This window comes from Stegodyphus dumicola, chromosome 5 (assembly GCF_044657685.1).
Source record: "Stegodyphus dumicola isolate Sdum_Otavi_A_Nest chromosome 5, ASM4465768v1".
NCBI lineage: Eukaryota > Metazoa > Arthropoda > Arachnida > Araneae > Eresidae > Stegodyphus > Stegodyphus dumicola.
The window spans coordinates 225,924,951-225,947,521 of record NC_140772.1 but is presented as its reverse complement, the minus strand read 5'-3'; the positions used below and the strand labels follow the sequence as shown (position 1 = coordinate 225,947,521).

At 35.2% G+C, this 22,571-nt stretch overlaps 1 protein-coding gene across 1 annotated transcript in view; it reads left to right on the top strand.

Moving 5' to 3' along the window:
• Positions 1–7,152: 7,152 nt before the first annotated feature.
• The window catches only part of LOC118185182 (coronin-6-like), an 83,080-nt gene continuing 67,661 nt past the window's right edge, over positions 7,153–22,571 (top strand). Inside the window, exon 1 of the mRNA XM_085817741.1 lies at positions 7,153–7,284. The gene's annotated coding sequence lies outside the window, so the exon portion shown is untranslated. The remainder of the gene's footprint in view (positions 7,285–22,571) is intronic.

Sequence of the window (22,571 nt, the reverse complement as noted above, 5' to 3'; positions counted from 1 at the left end):
TGGCAGGCAAGTGCAAATAAATACATTTACTATGAGTATAAAATACTCATTAAAAAGTAAGGTTATTATTACTTTCATATAGCAAAGAAGAGAATAAAAACACCGCTATAAAAACATTGTGCCAACGTTTAATTAGATTAAAATATTACTGAAATTGAATATCGAAATAAAAAACATCATCCAACATTTAAAAGAATTAGAATATTATTAAATTTAAATACTTTAAAATACGTTATATAGAATATATATATATTATATAGAATAAATACATTTACTACGAGTATAAAATACTAAAGAAAGGTTAAATTATTACTTTCATATAGCATAGAAATAGAATAAAAATACCACTATAAAAACATTGCGCCAACGTTTAATTGGATTAAAATATTACGTAAATTGAATATCGAATTAAAAACCATCATACCAACGTTTAAAAGAATTAAAATATTACTTAAATTAAATACTTTAAAATAAGTAAATAAGAACGCTTCGTACACTAGAGCTAAAATGACAGCAATTAGTTTATTGTTGGTAAAAAAGGAGGAATGTCTAATAATTTTCTTACCGTTACAGCGGTTATTTCTTCCAACATGACCACAATATCATATACGGCCGTCTCAGAATCGGCTCTTCTAACGGTCTTCCTCTGTGATCTACATTTTCGCACTTCATTGAAGAAACAATTAGCGACGTTTCCTTCAAAAATTTAAAATAAATTTCCTCTGACCCTTGTAAGAATTTATAAATAAATCTTTGGTTAGGAAAGCCAGGCTGGCGAAAATAAGGTCTCAAAGGACAATTTTTTGATTCCGAAACCAAAAATTCTTGGTACTTATCAAAAACAACATTCATCTTTGAAGGAGACATTTTTGAAGGAATTCGAAGATATGAATTAAATTTTAAAATGGCGCGGTAATGCACAAATTTTCAGCAACCTATCAGGGAGCTGATTACAGCTCATTAATGCACAAATATTCTGAAACCAATCAGAGAGCTGATTACATCACGCCTAGAATTAAAATTATTTAAATAATCATACATAATAAAATCATTTTAAAAAAGAAATGCAAAATTAAATTGTATTTTAATATTTAACAGCCATAAATAATGTTTAAAACATTAGATTAAATTTATAGATATTAAAACCAATTACTTTTAAAGTAAGGTGACGTCACTAATTACATCATCCACAGCATAAAATTTCATAAAATATGATAAAGAATAAAATTTTTATTTCAAATAAAAATGCAAAATTAAATTGATTTTTAATATTTAGAAGCCATAAATAATATTTAAAACACGGAATTTATGCATAATAACACGCATTATTTTTTAAATAAAATGTCAACAAAGTATCGGTTACCATAAATAACTTATCCAGCAATGGGTTTACCATAAGTCGTATTACTCGCCAAAAGAGAAACTGCCAAGAACTCGCCAAAATCCGTGCAACCGTCTACCAAAGTAGCACCTCAAAAATATATATATATTTATTAAATATTAAATGCACGCGCTCTTGCATTTTTAATTTTCCGTTTAAGCTTTCCTTAAATATTAATCACGCGCTGCATTGCACGGAGATTAAAACAATTTAATTTATAATCCAACTAACATTAGCTATTTAAATCCAAATCCGTAACACTGCCCATTCACAAGGACTGCACGTCCCGGGCAGTACAATCCCTGGACAGGAAGCCAAGCATTACATTGCAATAACACAAAAAAAAAAAAAAAAAAAAAAAAAAAAAAAAATCTGAAATGTTTCAGATTTTAAATTACGTCCAAAGGGGCGTTTTTTAACATTTTGTGTGTTACCTTTCTTTATTAAATATCATGTTCCTCGCACTTAAACCATAAGATCCAGTGCAACAGCAATATCGCAAAATAGTTTTAAAACGAGCATATCTTTAGAATTTCCGATACAGAGACTCACGCGCTGGAGATAAAAATGTTTTTTCTGCACAACGTTGCCATTGCTCGCTTTGAAATCCTTGAGTTTGTTAATCAAAAATTCGTCAAAGTTTTAAAAAATAGGAAATCAATCGTAAAACAAATTTCAAATTTCAAATTTGGTCTTCCACATGCTCATATTCGTTGGAGGATTACGTTATTCAAAATTCGATGACTCTATGTACCGTTGTTTTATCACAATACGAGAAATATACATACATTTATGCAGATTTTTCATTATTTAATTTCTTCAAATATAATGCAGGACTCTAACATTTTGTGGCAACAGTTTGAAAAGTGAACCGACATTTATGAGTCCGACGCAAAATGCCAAAACGAAACTAATAGTCCTTCGGGATTCAAATCCCTTTGGACTAATAAACAAAAATAACAACCCTTTGGACTAATAAACTAATCCCTTTGGACTAATCCCTTTGGACTAATAAACAAAATTAATCACGCGCTGCATTGCACGGAGATTAAAACAATTTAATTTATAATCCAACTAACATTAGCTATTTAAATCCAAATCCGTAACACTGCCCATTCACAAGGACTGCACGTCCCGGGCAGTCCTTGTGAACAATAAGTTCAATAACTAACTTAAACTAATCAAGAACTAAATACAAATCAAATATACATTTAGAAACAAAAAAGACCATGGTCTTACACTAATTACAATTATTTACACTAAGTACTATTACCATAGTAATGAGCTAACCTGTCGTAATGAACGACTTTAGGTTTAGAGTTCGAAGATTTACGGATTCGAACCACAACATCATTCAGCCTGCTTAATAATGTGTACGTACCATTCCAAGGTGACTGTAATTTCGGACAGAGTCCTTTCCGTCGAGTCGGATTCCACAACCACACCTTGTCTCCTTCGTGGAATTGATGTTCAGTAGCTCTTGTGTCGTATCTAGTCTTCACTTTCTCCGTCGCCAAGTTGACTCGCTTTCGTGCAGAACGGTGCATCACTTCAAACCGGGCGCGAACATCTTAGATGTATTCCTCAGGCGATGAAGGTGCAACCGGAGGGTGACCAAACAAAGGACCATATGGAAGACGAAGATCACGACCGATGAGCATCTTAGATGGAGAATAGCTGGTAGTCTTGCGTTTCTTTTCGACCCTAGTATGATTTCGGCAGCTTTCTGAGCTGGGTCTTTCACACAAGGCGTCGGCGTCTCGAAGCGAGGATCCCTTCTGAAGATGGATAGTTGTGTCCTCAGAGTCCAATCCGAGTATGCATGGATCTGTGATATCCGCCACATAAGCCGTGTGATGGTAGGCGGCACTTCCAAACGTGATGCTCACGTTTAACTTCCCAGCTAAGGAGATTTCTTCGCCAGTCGCTGCCTGGAGGGTAACACAGGATGGCATCCAAATCAGTTTATCTTTAAATTGTTGAGCTAAATCTTTCCGAATGTTAAACAATAGCTCCTGTGTCAATGATCATATTGCAAGGAACTCCGTCGATATGCCCATTGATGAATAGTCCATTACTGTTGCCACTCACTGCAGAAACCTTGAGCGCTTTAAAAGGGTATTTTTCATTCTCTGGCAACCTCCGTTCCTCGATATGGTCACTAATTTGTTTCCTGCGTTGTTGCTGGGAAATAGTCTTAATTCCCGTGCTCTGGGGTGTTCTGCAGTTCCTTCGCACGTGGCCTTCAGCTCCGCAGTTCCAGCACTTTGCTCTCTTGTCACTTCTTTTCCGTTTCAGGGCATTTAATAGTATGTTTAGGTCCTCTGTCTTATTTTCCGTGCTCTGGGATGTTCTGCATTTCCTTCGTATGTGGCCTTCAACACCGCAGTTCCAGCACTTTAGGGTTGGTTTCCTCTCACCAATATTCCGTCTCAAGGCGTTCACTGGTCTTGTCAAATCATCCGTTATATTATCCGTGCCTTGGGGTGTTCTGCAGTGCCGTCGTATGTGCCCTTCAGTACCACATTTCCAACACCTTAGATCCACTTTGTTCTTACTCCTTCTCCGTATCAAAGCATTGACTTGTCTGGATAAATCATCTAAACGAGCCATCAATTGATCCACTGCTTCGAGGACTCACACAGCTCTGACTGTGTAGCGATTTCTACGAGTTGCTTGCTGAGCTGCCTCGAATTTCACGGCGTACAACAGAGCACTTTTCAAATCTTTAACATCCGCCATTCGCAGTGCTTTTTGTATTTCAGGGTCCCGGATGCCATCAATGAAATTATTGCAGGGACAGGATTTCCCATGTTTCTGTCGGGCACTGCGAAAAGGCGTGATGGGACAGCCTTTCAACATCTATGGCGAGTTCCAGAAGTGTTTCGGTGGGCTTCTGTTCACGGGATTTTAGTTGAAGCCTGCTGTAGTCTTTCAAACACTTTTTCCCAAAGCCCAGCTCCAAAGCGCTGGATGGAGCTTCAAAGTCTAATCTCTGGTCTTCGGGAAGAGTCTGCAGGATATCCGCTGCGTCTGCTCTCAAAGAAACGGCGAGATGGCAGGCCTTAGCCTGAAGATCCCATCCATTTGCTTCCGCCACTATAGAAAACTGTGTCTTATATATTTGCCAAGAGGTCTTCCCATCAAATGTCGATAGCTTCAGAGAAGGACGAGCAGGCATGGGTAGAAATTTTAAACCATCCCAATTGCTCCCTGCCGTTGCTAGGAATTTCTTTAAATTATCAACTTCTCTGCAAACTGCAGAAACCCTGTCATCAATTTGTTGTTTGATATGTTCTTGGACAACAAATACTTTTTCTTCAATCTGATGTTGGACGGCCGAAACTCTTCCTTCAATTTGTTGCTCCACAGAAGAAACTCTTTCTTGAATTTCTCCAACTTTATTTTCAACTGCGTCTATTCTGCCTTCCATAAAATCAAATTTGTTTTCTATTATGCAGGTAACCTCTTCCTTAGAGCTTTCATTCCTTTTTTAACGGATTCTTCCATCTTCTCATGACCAGCCTCCATGTTTTCCTGACAAGGTTTCATCTCATCTTTAACGGATTTCATCTCATCTTTAATGGATTTCATCTCCACTTTAACAGAATCTTTCATCTCTTCTTTAAATTATGCTTGGCCAGCTTCCATCTTTTCTTGGAACGCAGCAAAAGCAGTAATGAGCTGCCTCAATTGTTCCTCCATCGCTCTAGTAATTGGCATTCGAATCCCACTTCTGATAACAAAAATTGTTGCGTGCATACGGGTTCGTTATGAAATGAATGCACAAGTCCAATGAAAAATGAACAAAATTTATTATTATCACAACAAAAATTCTTAAATTTCCTCAGATATTCGTGCAGTATTACAATATTTCAAAGTAGTTATCTTTTAACTACTCAAACGTTCAAGAGAACTTAATTCAAAACACCTAAAGAAAGCTAATCCGCGAATTCGCTACAGTCAACAAGAGCAGTTTTCTAAACAAACTCTTAAAACAACAACAAACTAACTAACAACTAACTGAATTGAAATCGAAATCGAAATCGAGTCAATGGCTAGGCGGCAATTAGTAGCCAACCGCTACTTTAACCGTCTCTGTTGGTAAATTGCCCTAAGGCGTTGGTACTTAAGTTTTTAATTAAGGCGATTTACGCCGCGCCAACTAGGCGAAACTTGTCAAATTTTGTGAAATGTAGGTGGAGTAAGGGAGAAGATTGGCAGGAGCCTGTCACGCGGGTGGTCACCAGCTTACGCGTACAATGAGAAATATTGGAAATATTAATAATTATCAAGTTTTGAAACAGGTTATCTAGATTGGAATAATTAAACTAATATCACGATCTAAATGAAGACAAATGGCACAACTAAGTGCAACAGATTAGCTAAACAAAATATTCAAATTCATCCTTTCTGTAAAACACAGATTGGACAGTGGTAGTCACGTGGGAGTCACCCTCCCGTGAACTGTCCACAGCCCAATGCATCTTGAAATAGTAGATATCACAATTCAGTGAAGTCTTGGTCTGAGAAATTAAACACTAAAGTTCTTGTACAACACTGAGGCACATGAGTTACTGTAACTATACACTATTTACATATAGGGACGGCGATATTTGAGCGAAGTGGCAAATGGTGAAAAACATTTTACACTAGCAATAAATAATCAGAGCTTTGAAGATCCAGGTACACGGATCATGTAACTGAATTGAGAGGTTTCCCTCCTTTTATAAGATTTTAAATCGCGCGCGAGAATTTTCTGGAATTTTCTCGAAATCAAAAAGATATATTTATTTATTAAATATTAAATGCACGCGCTCTTGTATTTTTAATTTTCTGTCTTAGCTTTCCTTTAATATTCATCACGAGCTGCACTGCACGGGGAGTAAAACAATTTAATTTATAATGCAACTAACATTAGCTATTTAAATACCAAATCCGTAACAATATATTAAAAAGATACGGAGAAAGGGCCGAATCCTGTGGGACACCAGCTTTGATTACTCTGGTTGTTGAGCAAGCAGTACCAATTTTGATTCTGAATGTTCTGTTGCTGAGAAAAGAGGCAATTCAGAGAATACAATGATCAGGAAAATTGAGAGCGATTAATTTGTAAATGAGACCGCGATGCCATACCCTGTTAAAATCTTTCGTTCCCTAATGGCGGACCGTGAGCTGACTTCGGCTTAGCCACAACTAAGGGATGGAGGGTTACAACCATGCGAAGGGATTTAGAGTTACAACCATGCTTTCTCCGTAATTCGAACCCAGGCGCTTTGGTATGGCAGTCGGCTCCCTTAACAACTATACGGCGTAGGTGTTTAACATAAAAATATAACATAAAACTTGGAACACTAAAGGCAACAAGTTTTTAACTCATTGTGGCTACATAGCAAATCTTAATAACTATGCAAATTCATGTTTGCTATTTAAGAAATATTAATAATTATATGAAACATTATATTCCCACTACATTGTTCCCTGATCAGTAATTTTGTTACGATTTAAGAGATTCCGGTATGGAATAATATTACGTAAGATAACATTAGAACTAATCCAATAAATAAATAGCAATTAAACAAATTCTACAATAGGGGTTAGGAAAATTATTCAACATTGTTACTAAAACATAAAGGGCGTTTTATTTAAATTAAAATTTAAAGAAGCCTTAAATCAAACTAAAATTTAAAGCAGAACGAATTTTTCTTACATAAATAAGATTGACACTTTTTGATTGTTGGCAACATGTTTAACTTGAGTTGCTTGACGTATCGAAACGGTAATCGTAATTTGTTGTGTAGGTGTGGGCTGTCGGCATAAGTTGTTTACTATGATAAACATTCCACATTAATTAGTGGACTAGTAACGTCTGCTCCAATTGCTGTACAGTATTAAGCACAAAAGTGAGTATTATGGATTGAAGAACGTTTTTCTGTTTTTAGGTTTTTTTCATTTTCGTAAATGACATTGTATACGTATAAACTCATGCAACATTTCAGTGCTTCAATAAAATGAAACGCACATTTATTGCTGTCTTATATTTTATTTTATTGAGCTGTTGATTTTGATTATGTGTAGAAGTGTGTGTCTGCACAGAAATGTGGAAGAAAACGAGTAAAATATTTTGCATTATTGTTTTTATGCCCTTAATAGATAAAGTGTGTGTGTCATTTAGTGACAGATTCATGCTCTTCGCAGCGTATTTTGCTCGTAGTTGGATTTCTAATGGTACATTAATTTAACACTTGTAATTTCTGCGCAGAGAATGTATTATAAGATTGAACAGTATATAAAGAAGTTGTGTAAGGTAGCAGAGTTATAAATATGAAATTGATGTTTGTGCCTGATCGTTTGTATTGCTTGGACCCAAGGGAAAAAAATTCATAATTAATGTTGAGTGTTTTAGTGAAAGTTATATTGTTCATTGGAATGCATGCTCCTTTAATATAAATGAATATGCAGCTTAAAATTTGTTTTATGTGTATAATTTATGATGGATTTTTGTAAAACAGTACGAGTTTTTATTTTTTTAAAGAAAGAAAAGTTTGGTAATCGCTGTTTATTTTACCTGTTAAAAATTAACTTAATAATGAAGTAAAGCCAAAGTACTTTGTTTTTACTTGTGCAATGTGAAGAGACCTGATAACAGCAAATATAAAGGCAAGTTATTATTTTCTGTGAATTAATAAAGAATGTGTCCAATTTGAAGAAAGAGGAATTTTAAGCAGTGGAAGTGTATTTATAGGTATTTTATGTAGACTGTCAGAAATTTCCTAAAGCTCAGAGACAAACTTTTTTTATGTAGCTGTAATGGAATCATTTATGAATTATCAGTGATATATATGGTATGATAATCTGGTATATCATCATACTAAGTTTTTCATGTATTTTTGAACATTTAACTTGAAAATTATAGGTCATTATAAGAAAATTTTTGTACTAAAACTATAAAAGAGTTTTGTGCTTTAAAACCTATATGTTTACAAAGTATGCTTTAACAAATGCAAGATGTACCAACTGCCATTTATAGCCTAATGCAGGTTTGCTCAGTGCATGTCTCAGTAAAAATATATTTCAGGGTACCTCTTGGTGGTTTTTTTGGCTCCATTCCTGTTTACGTCTAGCGTCCTTCTCAATAAAATAGCGTCCAAAACATAATTTAAAAAGTATATATAATCTCATTAAACTGCATTTTAAATCAAAATGGAAATGAAAATAAAAATGGAAATGCTTGTTATGTATTACAAAAAGGAAATATTGACTTATTTAAAATTTTCTGTTTCTTCGGTATGCGAGATGCACAGAATTCCTTAACAACATCCAAAAACTATTTAAAATTATCCGAACTAGAATCTGTACACTGCCATCAACACATAAATTCACAAAAGTAAAAATGAAAAATATTCTCTGTACTGCTGGACTGTCAATGGCATTTTTGTTGAAAATCCTGGCTAATCTTTGGAATATGGTAACAGGTAGTTTGGCGACATTTTGGTAAGGCAATAAAGGTTACTAGCTAGGACTTTAGCAGTGTACATGGATAAAGTCAAGAGTGTGCGCAATGCCATTTTTGTGCAATTCTGGATGTTTTTTAAGTGAAAATAGGTCGACGTGTACATGGATGATACCGTGTATGTGCAATTCTTAAAAATGCGGCAAGCAGTGGGTGATTCTGCACTTTCTCCCAATTTCACACCTAATCTTCTTCATGATTAAGCATTTTTGTTCCACAAAAGTTCTAGTATAAGCGTAATTCGGCTAGCAGATTGTTGGAAAAAATGTTGAGTAAAAAAAAAGTGCCTTTACTTCGTAAAATCAAAATAGTGTCCAAAACAAAACTAGCAGGTTGCTGTAGCAGGGTTGGTCGCCAAATTTTCACCAAAAAACTGCCAAGTTATCATAATCCAAAGATTAACCAAAATCCCTTTTTACTATGCCCCGCATGCCTTCCATAGTGTTGATATGAGCTCTGGTTTCCAAATCCTTGTATCTCACTGCGCAATTTACCAAGAGGTGAATGAAGTCATTTAAATCTTCATTTACACACTAGTCAGTCAATGTTTTATTTCCCATTTGTTCCAAAGCATACAGAAACTTCAGGTTAATCATACCACAAACAGGCATTTTTTGGTGGAAAGCATAAAATAAGCAGTGTACTTCCTAACCAACATCCAACGCATAAATAAGCAGTTACAAATATTTTCCTTAACTGTCAAAATCACCGCAATCACATCATAATAGGGTTTCCAAACCATTCAATATAAAATACTCAGGTTACTGTAAATGAAACAATGACTTGGCGATAATCGAAGGGGTACTCTAAAATATAGACTAACCCATGTTTACTTTGTAGTTTGTGTGCTTCTTTTTCAGTCCAATGCATTCCTTAAGCCAAAATTTTCATTTCAACTTGATTATTTAAAATTTGAAGCCTTTTTAAAAGAAAATAAAACTTATAGAAAAAAATGAAATATAGAGAAATAAGGAAAAATATGGGCTGAGTATGTATGATCCCTTTTCCATGACAGTACAGCTACTAACCAAGAAATGTGTTAATTTCACCAAACAGCCACGAAGTTCCAGGTGTTCATTTCTCAAGTCTCTACATACAGAAATTTTAACTTTTTTTTTTTTTTTTTTTTTTGAGTTTAATTTATGCTAGAAATTTAATATGTAATTAATGTGAGATTGACCGAGCACAGGAAAGGAAAAGAAAGAACCACTTTGTTATTTTCAACCTAAGATATAACAACTGTCCATTAATCTTTTTTTTTTTTTTTTTTAAAGTAATATGTCCCTCCCATATGAACTTGTTTGTACTTAAGTGCCAATAAAATGTCAACCTGTTTCATACTGAGCACAGGAAAGGAGAAGACCTTAAGAACAATAACTTTGTTATTTTCAGCCTAAGATATAACCCTTTTTTTTTAAGTAATATTTTTTAATGGAAATTTTTTTGTACTTAAAGTGACGATACCATAATTTAAATGTCGGCCTGTTTCGTGCAATGGAGTGTTCACAGGAGGGCATTCACGAGAGACATAGGCCAAACTTTGTTGCTAGGCAAGACCTTATATCACAGACACTTATATAAGGATTTTATCTAAATATGCTAACTATTCAACTTTATGGTAACCTGGTATGAGAACAAACTAATTACCAAGAAAAAAACAAAAAAAGACATTCAGTCAATGATTTTGCCATGGCAGTTGCATATTTATGCATGTGCATCTGTTATCTTACGTGATTGGTGAAAACCTTGTTCCACAGGTGTTCATGACATTGATGACTATACACCTTAAAGCAGCAGTTCTCAACCTTTTGATTAATGCTTACCATCTAAAAAAAATTGAAAAACTTTATTATCACCACTACATTTTACAATGATTATGACTTTTCTACTGACTCAAAACAGTATTATTATTCGCATTTGTAACAAAAGCAGCCATTTTCTATGCGTGATTGCAGGAAAAAATATGTAATAGTGTTTTTTCAGTTGAATCAGCTTGCTTCTTAGAGGACAAAGTTATGCCATTGTCCATTAGACGCAGGCTGATTTTAGGCACATTTGGAAGTGAAAAAAAGGGGCTAGGAAATTTGGTAATAAATTATGCATGTAATAATGTATTTGTGTTTGTCTAATGATTTTTGCAAAGATGCTCATTTTAAGCTCAAAGTATAACTCAAGCCATAATGCAAAGCTCTGTAGTGTATATTAATTCAAGAAACTTATGAGAAGATAAGAATTTTATTGATCCCCCCCCCTATTGAGATCATAGTGAAAATGAGTGACTAAACAACTGTGCATAAATAACAGTTTTATTTGTAAACTAATTTCAACATTCATAGCAAAATTTGTACATTAATGATAAATGTATTTGAATATTATTTGAATAGTATTTGATAAATGTACATTAATGATAGATGTATTTGAATGTGCAGAGGAAGAAAGGAAGCTGTGTGCAGAAATCAGTTTCAGCTGTGGTCTGTTTGTATATTTCTTCCATAGAGGAAGGGGGCTCCAGCAGCATTAAAACTATTGAATTTAAAACTTGGTAGTGAAAACATTATTATATAAGTATTCATATAGATTATATAGCCTACTTTCTAAGAAGAAAAGAAATATAAGTACGGTATTTGCCAGCATATAAGACGCACTTTTTTTCTTTGAAAGTAGGTTTAAAAAATGCAATGCGTCTTATACGTCGATACTGAGTGTTGTATGTTGATACTATGTTTTTGATTACATCCGTTTCTGGAAATTTTCTCTATTTGGAGTTATGCGTCCCCCCTTCTTTCCTTGTGAGGTATGAGAATATTAAAGTTCAGTGAAAGCGCTGTCATAGACTATATAGACTATATCACAGCTGGGTTCGTTTAAACTTTTCAATTTTCTTTAGCGACTTTTAAATGTGTGAAATTTCTACTGTTCAATTTTCTTAAATTTGTTGGCAAGTTATGGCTCAAAAACAACATCGGCATTGCTATAACATGGCATACAAGCTATGTGTGATTGCGTATGCTAAAAAACATGGAAACGGTTGCAGCGAGGTATTTCAGGCCACCCCCAACTGAGAAAATGATAAGAACTTGGCGGAATCAGGAGGAGGATCTAAAAAAAAGCAACTTGCAGTAAACATAACCTATGAAGGAAAACTGCACAATGGCCTGAACTTGAGGCAGAGCTAAATACTTGGATTTTAGACCACACAAAAGCGGGAATTTCAGTCTCTACAAAAATGATTATTCATCAAGTGAAAGCGATAGCAGCTGATAGAGAGATTGCCGATTTTACTGGATCAACATCGGGGAGTTCACGATTCATGAAGAGAAACCATCTATGTATGTGGACTAAAACAAAAATATCTCAAAACATGCCAGACAAATATGAAGAAAAAATTACTGAATTTAATCGATTCGTCATTAAAGCACGAAAACAAGAAAATTTTGAATTTGCACAAACATGAAACATGGGTGACTTTTCATGTTTTCTTTCAACTCTCACTTTTCATGTGCTGTCAAATAAAACTAGATACCAAAGGTACAAAAAAGTTACTGTTAAAACTTCAGACATGAAAAAATTCACTACACGGTTGTTTTATCCTTCTGTGCTGGTGGGGCAAAACTGCCCCTCCCCCCACTATTGATTTTTAAAAGGAAGACACCATCCAAAGAAAAATTGCCTAAAAAAGTGCTTATACATGTCACGCAAAAGACTGAATGGATGGAGGAGGAATGAAGTTATGTTAGATAAAATTTGGTCGAGATGCCCTGGTGGACTGTTGAAGAAATCTTCCCTACTAGTATGGGATCATTTTTGTTTTCACAGAACAGAAGATGTTAAAAATAATTGGCCTCCTGGCATTACAAACTCACTTGTAATAGCAGGAGGCCTAACTAGTTAGCTTCAATCTTTAGATGTCTGCATTAATAAAACCATTTAAGGAATTTATGAAGGAGAAGTTAACAGCTGGATGCAGTCTTCAAATTTTGAGGTTACACCATCAGGATGAAGGAAGAGGCCTAGCATTTTGCAAGTGTGTGACTGGTCAAAGCTTCATGGAAACTGAGACAGTGGTTAAATCATTTAAGAAGTATGCCATTAGTAATGCACTGGATGGTACAGAGTACAATTTGTTGTATAAGGACTCAGATGCTGAATTAGAGAAGGTTTCAAGTGACTCTTCGTTTAGCTCTGGAGATTAGTGTCTGGATTGGGTTAAGAAGATTAAAAGGTGTCCTTTCCCAGATAGATTGGGTATTTGCAGAAAGTATTATTTTGTGTTTGTATTACTTTATATTTAAAATACTGTAAATTTATTTATTATGATCAATAATAAAGTTTTATCCTTCAAAAATGCATATAAAAAAGGGGTATGCCGGCAAATGCAGTAATTATTTAAAGGTTATGTGTAATGTTAAACATTCATCAGAAAATGGATTGCAGCTATCTCCATAATAATGGGAAAAGAAAGGGGGAATCTCTACATGTAATAAAAGAAAGGGTCTGTCTGTGTGTGTCTTTTGTTCGCGCTGCGCGTAAGCTAATAGACCCACGGCTACAAAATTTGGTACATAGGTGCATCTAGACAAGAGCCAGTGCACGTCCAAGCGATTTTTTCGAAATTCGAATTTTCTACACCATTTTCACATCTTCATGAAACGTAGGTACTTAGCTATTTTACGAACTTAAAATAAATTTCGTGTTTTAATAAATTGATTAAATACAAATTTATTTAACAAAGTGAGCTTAACACCTTTTCAACAGTATTTTTTTTAAAAAAGTTTATTTTTTAAAATGTACAGTTTATTCTTCCTTGGTTTTTGGACATGTTAAACAAAATTCTTGCGACTGCTTTTACAAAAAGAATTTTGGAAAAATTATAATATTTTGTATTTTTAGAAAAAATTTTAAATGAAGCTTCGGAGTACGCATCTCACATCTTTAAAAATGTGATTTTGCCAACAATTTTCCTTTGTTATTGTTGTTGATAGATTTTTGATGAAATCGCATCATTTTGAATAGTTTCATTCTTTTAGAAATATGGGTTTGGCAACAATTTTTCATCTTATTTCTTATGTCACTGTTTTTAAGAGATTGGCATATTTCATTGTCATTTTTTATATACACTGGTTATCATAAATTAAGGAAAAATCGCAAAAATAGGGATAACTTCCTCAAAAATAAGCCAAACCATGTAAAATTTGAATATGTTGCCAAGTAAGTGTAGCTGAATAAAACTGCAATATGCAAATTAGTGGCACTCAACTCGGAATACGTCATCTGCGAAGAGAATAAAAGTCCATGTTTGAGAGCAAGCCCACATATTTCACTGTGATAGTGACATCAGAAATGTGAGATAGCCAATTCGTAACAATGACCTTCAGGCATCATTTGCATGCAGAACTACGATGGAGAGCCATTGAGAGACTAGAGGCAGGATAAAGTCAAACAGAAGTGGCGAGATGGCTAAATGTGAATCCTTCTGTGGTTCATAGGCTTTGGAGGTGATTTCAAACCACAGATTCGGCATCTAGGAGGTTCATCCAAGGAACTGCCAACTGCTACAACGAACACCGATGACCGATATTTGACATTATGTGCAGACAGGAATAAAACCGCTACTCCGACTCTTCTTAGATCCTCCCTTGCTGCAGCTACTCGAAGGTTAGCGTCAACGTCAACTGTGTGTAGAAGGCTTAAGAAAGGTGGTCTGTATGTGAGGCGACCAGCCATTGGTGTGCCGCTCACGTCACGCCATAGGAGGGACCGTTTTCAGTTTGCACGACAACATTTCCGCTGGATGCCTGATCAATGGAGGGCTCTTTACGGATGAGTCCAGGTGTAGTCTAGAAAGCGATAGTATGCGTTATTTGATATGGAAACAACCTAGAACCTGTTATCATCCGTCAAACATCCATGAAAGAGATGCATATGGAAGAGCCAGTGTCTGTGTTTGGGGTGGCATCTCTTTGGGTGGACGCACAGATCTCCATGTCTTTCCAAGGAGAACTGTGAATGCTCAGATTTATAGATATGACATCCTTGATGTTTATGTGTGCCCATATGCCAGGGCAATAAGTGATGCTTTCCTGTTACAGGACGACAACGAAAGACCACACAGGGCTTGCATCGTAGGTGATTATCTTCAGCAGGAAACAATTATGCGCATAGAGTGACCAGCTCGATCCCCGGACTTGAATCCTATCGAGCACGTTTTGGATACTTTAGAGAGACATCTAGCTGCTCTCAATCTGCCCCTGAGACCCTTGTTGCGCTTGCAACTGCTTTGCAAGAGCAATGGCTCTCACTTCCTAATGAACTGATAGACCGCATAATTGAAAGCATCACACATCGCTATATGTGCTGTCTTTCCCTTACATTGCGCAGGAGCAGAAAAAGTCGCATCGTTCCTACCTTTTGACATTGTGCATGAGCGGAAAAAAATCGCATCGTTCCTACTTTCAAATAATTCTAACAAAGTGCCTAAACCAAATTTGATGTTTTATCGCTCTCAACAAATATGCCAGATTTCAAAACGCGCCAATATATAAATCCACATATATCTTTGGAAATTTTGAATAACAAACTCTCAATTTTTTGCAGGTATGCTCAGGTCCGCGCCGTCGTGCAAATGTTTAGTGAGCGCTTTTTTATGCAGTGACGATATTAAAAAGAAACTACTTATGGTTAACACTTAAAGTGAAGCATTATTAACATAACAATAAAAAAATTTATTTTTCTCTTTTAATTTTTCTAAATGTAAAAACATTTTGAGCTTTTTTAAAACCCGCACTCAAACATATTTATTGAAAAATTGTACAAAAAAATAAGAATGCAAGCGAAGCGAAATAATATACTAAATACATTAGATAACAAATATACCACTTAACACTATTTGTTTTCTTAAAATAAAAAAAAATTACATATCTAATAAGTTTTTTATATATATATATATATATTTGTTCGCAGTGCCGTTTACAACAAGGTTCGAACTGTGATTACAGTAAGGCACAAATAATTCTCTATGGTTGATGTCCAAAATTCTTTTCTGCCTACCTCTATGTTATTCAGCGCCGGATTTAGCATTTTTCCTAGGAGGGGCAATTGCCGCCCTTACTCATCTTCCTTTAAGTTTCTGTAACAAATTTTAGTTCTTTAAATAAACATAGAAATAGTTAGTTTTCGAGGTGAAATGTAAAATCCATTTCATAAGTTTTCGAGATAAAATGTAAAATCCATTTCTCCAGTAAGAAATTCTTTATGTGCCATTTTTGTTCTATACATAACAAATGGTTTAGTTTCTTTACTTATGGCAAAGCATGAGAGAGCTACCTGCCTAAGAGGGGAAATGTCTTCGCTGAGGTCTTTCCAAGAGTAATTGGCTCATATGCAAATTACGCATGAGCGAAACGGCAGAAACACCCATGCAGCCAACTAATTCGCTCGATTCTAACCCCCGACCGAACTACCAGTGTTCAGACTTTACATCTCAGCCGCTGGTGGCTGAACAGACATACCCAAAGTTACATAATTAAAAACCCGTACGAACCCTCTTAATGCAGTTACTTCTCCGGTGCACTGAAATAATCAAATTTACATTTTCCCTGAAATGGGGAGTTTTTTCAATATTTGCAACAATACCTACTCATACTATAAATGATGCTAATAGAAAACAATTCGGAACTAAATACTAAAATAGTTCAACACAGCACAAAAATGGGAATCGGACATTACTAAATAATAAAAAATTTCATGTAAAGAAATATAAGCAAAGTACAAAATACAGTGGATTGAATAATTTTGTACCAATTTCTCAATACTAACAGCAACTTTAACCTAGCACGTTAAATATTCATTTCACAATGACACCTTCATGTAGCCTACTCAAGAACTCCACTATTGTCCTCACAAAGCCCGGTAACATAATAAATATTTACATAATTAAGACACAATAACATGCCGAATAAATACCAATTCAGTAATTAAGTCAAACTAATACTAATTCAATTAAGTCAAACAACAAAAATTAGAGTTAATTTTTTTAAATATTTACGTATTCACGCAAAAGACTATTTTTGTAATGTAATAATCAAAATTACATTTTCTCTGAAATACGCAATTTTGCAATATTTGCAACAATAACTAACCAGACCATGGAGGTAAGAAAGAAAGGAGGGGCCAACCCCACAACTGTTTTGAGGGCTTCGGTCTCCAGATAGAGTGTTTTTAGTTTACATTTAGAACCTCCCTTGACAGCGCATTGATAGTATTTCGACACACGACACTTCCATACAAATTGAAAAATGGGACACTTCTGCATAAAAGAAACATTGTGTGATAGATAATAGCAATTTGTATAGCTATGCTTAAAGAATAAAAAATACCTTATGGAACCTTTAAAATTATATACGTCTTTTGATACCCTTGATTATGCACTCGTAATAAAAATATTCTTTAGTTACAAAAAATAGATTGCATAAGTTAGGACAATAGATGAGCTGATTAATTTACATAACTAACTTTCATTAGCTGTACATAACAACAATACGGGCTACTGCTGAAAGGAAAAGGTTAGTATTTGTACTTCTTTTCTTAATTCTTATTTCAAGAATAATTTTAAGTTCTTACCTGACACTTTAAAAGAAAATGAGAAAACAAAAACTAGATTGTTAACTGGCTGCAAAAAATCAAAATGCCTTACTTCATTATTTCTGTTGTATATTCTTGACGTACATTAATTTGAATGATTTCATTGGTCTAAAGTTAATTTGTATTGGGTGTTAGGAAAGAGTTGCAATTTACAATGCTTCTGCATTTATTTCGCAAGAGACGTTGGTATAAAAACAATGCGTCTCTATGCTATCATTCTGTTTTTCATTTGAATATTCCTGCCAGGAGAGAGGACAACAGAAGGACTCTAGATAAAGAATTTGAAGGCAAAGGTATGTAGATTTTTTGCTCTAGGCGTCACTTACAGGAACCAAAGAAAATTTGTTTACGGAGTACCTGTGTAATAAAATTACATGTTTGGGATGGCAGAGGGACAGGGTCCTATGACTTTTTCGGTGACGCCTGGAGTCCCTCTATTGTCCTCTCCCTGATCTTATCTTTAGAGTCGTGTTCGGCTGTACTTAGCATACTTTTAACACCATTTGCTCAATTAAAAGGTTTTGAATAACTACTTATAAATATTATTAAAAGAGGTTTTAAAGCTACTAATGTTGCATCAAAATTTGACAGCATTCCAAATACAATTCAGCGCCACTCTTGAATTTGCCACTCGGAGCACAGACCCCGGCTTCCCCCCCCCCCCGATCCGGGACTGATGTTGTTGACAACGATATAGAGTTTTAACTGGTGATGCTACATATTTTCCAAAAGTTTGCTAAAACTGCAGATCACGCACAAGATTTCAGTTTTTTTTAGTTAATGCTTTTTTGCAGTTTTCAACATACGCTGAGCTGATCTTGTTGTATATATAAACGAAACTTAGCCTTTCGTGGTTTGATTAACAAATATTTTTTATTTTTTAAGTGCATAAAAATGATCGTAAAATTATTTGCCCCTATCATGTCTATACATTAATGAAACTCAAAACAATATGCCTCATTACCTTGGAGGTAGAATTCAAAATGAAGCAATTGGCATATTATGGGATAATATAAAACGGATTTTTTTAAATAAGATCAAACAGACAAAGTATTTTTCTATTTTACTTGATTGTAACCCTGATGCCAGCTATCAGTTTCTATGAGGTATCTTAATTAAGAAAATACAGGCGTGATTATTTAAGAAATGTTTTTCGTATTTTGTCTTGGAAGAGATATGACAGGTGAAGGACTAACAACATTCTTAAAAATAACATAATTAAAAATTTAATCTAAGTTTAACATAATATGCAACTGTGCTTATCTGTATGTAAAATAACAATAACAGCAAGCAATCAGCAAAAGAAAATCGCACAAATGTTGCACATATTATTACGATTGCAACAATATACGTAAAATAAGGATTAAACATATAAGGTATTTCTCACGCCTTCTTAGCGTGCCTTCGTGGTGTAGTGGTCAGCATACTGAGCCGGTATTTCAGAGGTCCGGGGTTCGATTCCCAGCAAAGGCGATTGCTCATTTTTCATGTCTCCTGCTTCCAAAAAAATACCTAATGTCTCTACAAACAATTTATCGAATGCATCTACGGTGCTGGCGTCTACACTTACATACGCATCAACATCCCGTATTTTCACGTCCATTAAGACATAAGAGAACACCAGAGATGAACTTCTGTCTTTCATCAAAAAAGACAGTGCGCTAGGAGGAAGGAGTGCCCAGACCTGGCAAGCTCAAGGCTGCCTTAACGCAGTTAAATGCTCCAACTCCTAGAGGAGATCCAAGAGCCACTAACTTATCGATCGAGCCAACGAACCAAGACTAAGCCGAGTCGACAAGAATACTCAGCAACTCAGATTCCACGTCCCCATTCTGGAGGAAAGGTAAAAATATCTGTCATCAACAGGGGTCCCAACCCCAGACAGCAGAACAAAGTCACTTAAACACTATCAGACAGACAGAGCCACCAATCCAGCATGCTAACCCTACATCATGGTATACAGATGTCAGTTTCAGGCGTCTTCAAGGGGAACCAAGGGGGAATATAAATATGCAGTTTTGAGGCTCTAGGTGCATCCTGAAAACCTCAAACAGTCTAAAGGCTCGCTGAACTCGCCGACTCCACTGATGGAGGCGTTTCCTCCCGGACAACCATGAATATCTGACTGTATAGCTCCATCACAAACAACAGAACGGACAAGACAATACCATATGGTCTCTGCTGAGCCTGAACCAGCCATTGCCAGCAATGACTGGTCCCGTGAAGACTGATTTTATACCCCTGTGGCCGAGACTGCTTAGGTACAAATTATAACCAGTAGCATCCCAGGTATTACCTTAGTCAACCTCCCCCCGGGGGGGCGTTCAAATAAGACAGTGCATCAGAAGGAAGGGGCATGCATAAGGCAGCCTTTACATGGTTAAATCGCCCCGGCTCCTGGAGGCCATCTGAGGAGGTGCCATCTCCCCCCCACGCTCTACACAGGGGACTTAAATGTTTCACACAGAACATGGTAATAGTTAAACATTGACCGTTCCCAAGTTTTGACCAACAGGAACCCATTTCCCAAGGGCAACCTTTGATATCTGACCATGTAACACTCCCACGATGAAGGGGCAGACAAGACAGTACCAGTCTGTTCCCTGCCGAGCCTGAACCTACCACCAAATGAACGATGGTTCTAGTTATTGGCAGTGGAGATCTCGGCAGAGTATATTTTGCTTCCCTTAAATAAAGCTAAAACTAATCTAAATAAAATTCATGCTTTATTCCGTAAATTAAAGTAAGCTAACACCGTAGCCTTTACATTTAAAACCATTTGAGGGAAAGAAAACTAGCATAATGCTAACTCGGAGCACACACATTTGCCGATACCGGTGTGCATATATACATACTTGGACAACCTGCCGATCTTGACGTCATCGGCCAATCAGCGGCAACCACATTAGCTTACCGCCGATTGACCTCCGATCAAAATTTGCATAAGGAAAACTAAAGTCAATAAACGGTCCTCTTTTTCTCATGCAAAGATAAAAACAAAACTTACACAGAATTACAGAAGCTCATAGTTCAGTTCTATTATACGAAAACACTTGTCTTTAAACACTGAAAACATCTAAACAAAACTCCCTTAAATTAACAGCAGTCGCCGCTTTTGTAAATAAGTCCGCAGTATTTAATTTACTGGTGATAATTCAAGGTCAAACACTTCATCATTTACTAGTCTTCTAATAAAATGATATTTTATGTCTATGTGCTTAGTTCAGCGATTTTCTAATGGCGATCTATAAAAATCAATAGCAGATTTGTTATCGGAAAATAGTTTACATTCTCTTAAACTTTAAAATTTCATCTTGTAAGACTTTTCTGTCCACATTAATTCCTTCGCTGCCTCCGATAAGGCGATATACTCCACTTCCAATGTTGATAAACTTACACATTATTGTTTAACAGTTTTCCAGATTACCGGTACTTCATCCAAATATAATATAAATCCTTCCATGGACACGTGGTCATCTCTATTACTTGCATAATCAGCATCTGAATAACAATATAAATTTAGATGTTTAATCTTCGATAAGTTTAACTTATATAATTTAGTACTATTGAGATAACCAAGCAATTTCAACAATGCTTCCCAATGCCTAATTCCAGGATTCACCTGAAATTGTGATAAGATATTCACTGCATATGTAATATCAGGGCCTTGTTCTGTTAGCTACAAAAACTAAACATCTTAACAGATTTCTAAAGGGTAGTGTATGCATTTTTGCACTTGTAGATGGACAATCTAATTTTGTAAGAATAGTGCCCTTAGCTATGGGAAGTGAAGTTATTGGTATCTGGAAATGTTTAAATTTTTCAAAAATTTCTTCGATATATTTTTGCTGATGTATAAAAACCCCATTTTCATTCTCTAAGAATTCAATTCCAAGTAACGTTTTAGTTTTGCCTAATACTTTAAGATCAAAAAACTTACTCAGCTGTGAAATTACTTTATCTATACTATATTGATCTTTACTAAAAATCACAATATCATCTACATATAACAAGAGAATTACATTTGAACCCTTATAAACACAATTACAACATTGTATTTTCTTAAAATGTAGATTTTCTAAAGTACTTTCAAATTCACAAAACCATTCACGGCTGCTTTGATGTAGACCGTAAATGGCCTTGTGTAATAAACACACTTTATTTTTCTCTTCGATAAATCCCTCTGGTTGGGTCATATGTATTTTCTCATTTAGGTTTGCATATAAATATGCATTCTTTACATCTAACTGACAATTAGTCCATCCATATAAACATACCAGTATAGTGAAAAATATTCTTATGATTGAAAAATTTACTACAGGACTGTAAACGTCATGAAAATCTTCACCTCTTTTCTGCCTGAATCCCTGTGCTACTAAGCGTGCTTTATATCTAACCACTTGATTCTTTTCATTTCTTTTTAGCATATAGACCCATTTGTTTCCTATTATAGTTTTATTTTCTGGCTTTTCGACTAATTCCCAAACCTTTCTTTTCTTTATTGTGTCGATTTCTTCTTTCATTGCCTTATCCCATTCTTCGGCATTTACTGATTTTCATGCTTCTTTAAAATTTTGTGGGATAACTATTTCAACGGAATTTGCCTCTTCAGACACAGAGCTAGTCTCCTGTTCTACGAAATTAACTTTCCCCGAGTATTTGTTTTTTCCACTAAAATTGAACTTATCTTTTTCATATTTAATATTTCTTGCCTCACAATACTTTTAAATATCATTATAGGATCTAAAACGGGTGTCTGATCCCTTTACATAATAATATATGTCTGTACGTGTTCCATCTGGCCTTTTAACTGCTTTTCTTTGCCAGTTTAAGTCTGATACTTCTTTCGGAGTAGATTTGTCATCTGACAACTTTATTTCTTCTCTAGAAATTTCCTGTTCTTCATCTGATTCTGCTAATAGGTCAGATTCCTCTAGTCTTTTAAATTTAGGTTTTGATTTCTGTTCCAGGATGCCATTTTCTGCATACAGTTTTTCATCGAACTTCACATTACAGGTTTCTATTAATTTGCGTTCT